The sequence below is a fragment of the Lygodium microphyllum genome, chromosome 22, assembly GCF_053477565.2.
Source record: "Lygodium microphyllum isolate KBCC chromosome 22, Lygodium_microphyllum_v1.1.10, whole genome shotgun sequence".
NCBI classification, from domain to species: Eukaryota; Viridiplantae; Streptophyta; class Polypodiopsida; order Schizaeales; family Lygodiaceae; genus Lygodium; species Lygodium microphyllum.
This window is the reverse complement of record NC_141156.1, coordinates 125,389,699-125,395,698: the sequence shown is the minus strand read 5'-3', so window position 1 is coordinate 125,395,698 and position 6,000 is coordinate 125,389,699.

Sequence of the window (6,000 nt, the reverse complement as noted above, 5' to 3'; positions counted from 1 at the left end):
CCAGTCCCAATTGTGGTGGCCTACACTATTCCATAATGCAACTAAGTTTGTGAAGCACTACAGCAAGCTGAAGCCACAAACAGAATCCTAGTGACTATCCTAGCTAAGGTGGTCTCTGTCTCATGTAGTGATTGGGACAACAAGCTAATGGTAGCAATATGGGCTTACAAGAAGACAGCCTATAAAAGGGCCATAGGATAGACACAATTCAAGCTGACCTCTGGGACTAAAGCAATCTTACCAATACAGTTCTTCATTCCAAGCTTGAGAATAGCGATCCAAGAGAGATGGAATAGTAAGGAAGCATGGACAAATTGCATAGTTGAACTAGAACACCTATTTGAAACCCGATTCTTTGCAATATATACCCTAATTTGTAAAAAAGTATGATATAAGAGTTGGTTTGACAAGCTTGTCAAACAAAGCAACTTTAAACGAGGAGACTTTGTGTTGTTATACTTTATAAAGGATCACAAACAAAAAATAAAGTTCAGGGGGTTTGGACCTTTCAAAGTCTACAACATTAGTAGAATAGGCAACATGGAGCTTGAAACCCTAAAAGGAGAGGGTATAGGCTTTTTCAACGGCAGTCACATCAAGAAGTACTACCATCCATCACACCCACTACACGTGCCTCCAATGATAACACCACCTATGAATGTTAGAGTGGCGACAATCACAAGCATAGAGGATGACGACAAAGAAATAGTAGCACCAACCTACTTGTGTATAATAGTAAATTCCCAAAAGGTACATATCTTTGATACATTAATCGATGAGGGAGAGCTAACAACAACATCCTCACATATGATCATTGGACCCTCATTGGTCAGCTCTAACTAATGCCAAACTCAGCCCATTTGGGGGGTATCCCTATCCTCAATTAGGAAAGTGTAAAGTAATGGTTTCTAGAGCCTCCTGATCATCTTTTATGTACTATTTAACAAAAAATATGTTGCCAATGAATCAATTTTGGGTCATGCTTTCAAGAAACAAACTTGCTGCAATGTGAACTATGACTCTCGGTGCATCCACCTTGCCATAGGCAATGTTAGGATAGTCATGACTTTCAGCAAGGACACCATGGCTTCATCAAAGTCCATAGCACCACTAGTAGTTAAACCTAGTGTCGTCCCTAAGAAGGGGGATAGTGAACCCACATAGACATCCAATAGGAGATACTTGCAACACTTGGAAGCCCCAAACAAAGCTATAATTTAGATAACCAAGCGGGTTCCCAAGCAGAAATCGCAACCTACCACAAGGGCACATCCGCAAGATTTCATGGCTCTCATGTCCCATACACTAGACCTAAGCAAAAAAGCTGGTGTTACACAAAATCGTGATGGGTTCCAAAAGCCCTATTGTGTGTCCAAGGTTTCTATGACATCAACACCTCACCTTGGTGTGGTTGCCTAAATCAACAAACAACACACTTGCCCATCCACTACAACCTTCTAACCAATGTCCACATACCTGTGAGCTAGCATGAGATAAAAACCAAAGTGAGCAAGAAGATGCTCAATTCATGAATACTCAATGGGTCTATCACCCAAAAGTCAAACCTACTACCAATAGGCATCTCCCTAATACCTCCAATGCACCATCCACTATACAAATAGAGACAAACACAGCCCCTGAACTGCAAGTTCCATCACAAGCAACAAATAATAAACACTCCAATGGCCAACTCATAGCAAAGACCACCATAGCTCAGTAGTTTAGTCCAATCAAACCACAACCACCCCCATAGGCCTTAAACCATCTTATCAATGCCAATCAATTCTTGATTTGGCATTCAATATTGCCATGAATACACAATATGATGTAGTGACTTATATCAAATGAGTAGACTCAACTTTTACACTATTTGCTAGAAGCTATGAACACTTGGACCTAGGCATGCTTGAAGAACACATAGCAAATGATGTACGCTCTTTGCCTTGTTCTTGGGAGGAATTTGAATTCATATTCACAAAAAATTCCACAAGTTCAAATGAGTTGATTGCCACTAAAACATCCTGAGAAAATTCCTTAAACCAGTTGCTAGTCATGTCCTTCAAGAAAAGCAAAGTTCCAATGTTTTCCAACGAATTGGATGAGCTGAAAAAGCTAGCTGAATTTGAGTCTAATTTCCTACAAAAAATGGTACTCTCTTCGCATCCAATGGGAACACATGGATTGTCAAATTATGATCAATGCAAAGCAAAAACATGCCATCAAGACTTCTGAATATGACCCCACCTATATGGCCCCAACTTTGTTTAGAGTACTGACCTTGACATGAAACAAACCATTAGAGAACAATGTCCTGTTGAATCCATACTTAGATAGGATCTTGATAGAGAAAGAACTTCATGTTGCTAGCAGAATGAATTTAGGTGATCTCTTGACTAATGTCTTGACCTATATCACACGTGTTTTATCATAAAAAATAAAAAGAAAAATCATACAATTTACAATCATTTCAAGAACTCAACATATCCCCACACAGGTAAGGATATTCCTCATGACCCTTGAAAAGTAGTAAAATTGGATTTTTTTCTAAACCATCTATCTTGATTAGCTTCTTCTAAAACCACCATGCAAAAAAACACACAACCTCACCATGATCTTCATGTTATTCAAGACATCTAAATTTGACTTCTACTAACAAGCTACGTATAAATACAATCACTTAAGGAATACTTGCTAGTCTACAACATTTTAATTATTGTTGAAGAAATGACCAGATCAACACAATAAAGACATTGATAATACATACAACAATGGATTGAATGGCACCCTAGAGGAAAAGGATGATTGTATTAAGAAAAATGGAATACAAAATCATCATCCTTATGTGAAGGAGAATGGAAGGAAGTGATAATTCTTAATTTAATGTACATATTTATCCTTCATCACTTGAATAATTCTCAAGCATTCTAGTGAACAATTTTCATCTAGTAAAATATATTGGAGGGTTCTAACAAACTAAAGACAACACATATGCCCCAATAACACCAAATACATAGTGGGATAAGAATGAGCATGAAAGTACAATAGATTCAATTGCTCAAATTTGATATCAATTTCAACATTAATGCATAATTATGGTACTAGCTTTTCATCTGAATGAGAATGATCATACATGAAGGCAAAATACCAATACAAATAAACCAAAAGTTGAATTGATGAGTCTATTGACTACATATGTGCTTGAGCAAATTGGAGGTAGTTGTTGAAAAGTTTAGAAACAACATCCTAGAAATCAAGAATCAATTGCTAATTTATAGTTGGACCTATCAAAGAATCATGTAGTCTTCAAGCTTGACGCTGGACAAGAACAACTACCCATCATAGAAGTTCAATGTGACAAGCTTCCTTATTGAAAAAGGCCTCTTCGAGTTTGTTTCAACTGAAGAATTTGTTTTAGGTGAATAAAAGGAGCCAGAGTTTTGACCCTCGACTGCAATTAAGTTAAAAGTGTGGAAAAAATGAAATGCTAAAGATAAAAAGGTGATGTATTAGCTATTTGCAGTCATTGATAATACTATGTTGGGGTATATTAAAATTATAAAAAGTTTACATGTAGCATAGACTACATTTGAAAATATGTGTCTGTGAATACAAATGTATGAAAGATTAGCTGAAGCAAGAGCTAAATACTTTAAAGAAAGAGAAAATGTCTATCAATGAGTATGTTTTGAAGGTAAGAAGCACTGCAGATGCTTTGGCAACGATTGATATAATACATAATGATAATGATTTGGTATCATCTACTTTGGGTGGTCTTAATAATGAAAAGGCTTACAAATCATTTGTCACTTATGTATATGTATGAAAGCCATTTCTAGATTTTGATGTGTTGGCCTCTCTCATGATCATTGAAGAGATCAACATGCAGAGTGAATCGTGTGAAAGAAGTGGTAAACAAGTCCAAGTATTTTACTCAACTTCAAGAAGCAGACGTGGTAGATCCTCTTCAAAAGGCCATGGTATGGAACATGGTGGTGATGACAAAAAAAAAAGGTTAAATTAGTAGTTCAATGAAATGCAGGTTTCAAGAGACTGTGGAAACTTTAGAGACACGGGAATATCTAGAGGAAGAAGTGGATGGTAGAAGAGGTTTTAGTAATTCTAATATTGTTTGTCATTATTGTGGAAAAATAGGTTATATTGCAGCCCATTGTTGTGCTAAGAAGGATGATATTCACAGTAGTAAATTGCAACAAGAAAACTATGCATCATCTTCACAATAGAATGAATACAAAAATGGCGTCTATTTATTATATAGCATATGATGAATTATCTATAGGAAAAGAGACACATGATGATACATGGTATGTTGATTCAAGTGCATCTAATCATATAACCAGTCATGCTGAATGGTATTACATGTATATCTATCACAAAGAATTTATTGTATGTTGATCAAATGGTAGAGTAAAGACTGTATGTTTGATTTAATGCAAAATGTTATTTTATGGCAGACTTTAATGATAATTGCAGGTTGGTCACAAAAGGAAGTAGAGTTGGCCGCATCTTCACTTTAGATGCTAGAATTCCTATTGTGAATGCTACTATGTATGCTAAAGGAAAAAGAGTGGTTATAGACATTAAAATATGATACAAACGTATTGGACATGCAAATGTGAAAAGGCTAAAATTAATGTAGTCCAAAGGCTTGGTTACAAGATTGCTTGCTTTTAGGGTTACCAAATTTTATAAAGTGTGTGAAGCATGTCAGTTTGGTAATAAGCAAGCTAGATAAGCTTTTTCGCATGATAGAGATGTGAACATGAATATACTTGATATTGTGCATACAAAATTTTAGGGGCCTACACAAAACATATCTCTTGGTGGCAGCAAATATTTTGTCATGTTTATTGATGATTGTTCAGGAAAGCTAAAGGTGTAATTTATGTAGAAAAACAGTGATGTATTTGAGCACTTCAAAATCTTCAAGGATGTTGTTGAAAAAAAAAACATGCTTGAAAGTTAAGTGATTGAGATTCGATGGAGGGGGAGAATACCTCTCTAATGAGTTCAATGACTTCTTGAGGTCTGATGGGATAGTGAGAGAGAGTGGATACTCTTTAGAGCAGAAAATAATATTATTGTTGTAACCCTATCATAGGTGAGTTCAAAGTGAGCAGTGATGTTATCTTTGATAAGATCAGCAATTGGTATGCATCTAGTGGTGATACATTGGATGATGCTGATGATCATGATAGCTATGTGAAAAGAAAAATAAGAATCATAAAGTCTTAGTGGGCGAGAAATGTCATCTAGTACTATATATACAATTAGCCCTTGGACTAGGGAGACTAAGGAGTAGCCTCACATCTTTAGATGTATCTACAAAGTATTGTAGGTAAAGAAAAATGGAAGAAGAAAGTGTTAGATAGTAATGATGTATCTCCTAGTCATTTGGGATTTGATGGAGATTCCAATGGTTCAGATAGTTTGGATGATGAGCTTAGTATTCCTTCGGTTCAGATAGTTTGAACACAATATTAGTGAGTTTGGGAATCTCCCAATTCCCATTTTTTGAATACTAAAAATGTGGCACCTGGATAACATGCCCATAAGTTTCTCAAAACCATATGATGTGACCTATCATTGGAAAGAGCTTAAAAAATGGAATCTATTGAGCTATAGAGCGCTCAATTTGGAGTTATAGTGTTCAAGTTATGAAAAATCCAAAGATTTGACCACATGTCTCAAACTTATGGGAAATTCCCATTTTTCCCAATATGATGTTTTTGGATGATGAGCTTGATATTCCTTCACTTGGGACACTAGGTATACAGAGAGCACATGGTAATGTAAAGGCTCCACAAAGTCATCAAGTGATACACGGGTCTAGCAGGGTTAGATACCATATTAAACTATTTGATTTTGAAAGCTATGTAGGCCACTATTATGGTTATATGGTAAAGGTGGTTGAGAATGTTAAGCCCACTTGTTTTGAGAATGCTGTTGATCATGCTCATCGGGATGCCATAATAGATGAGA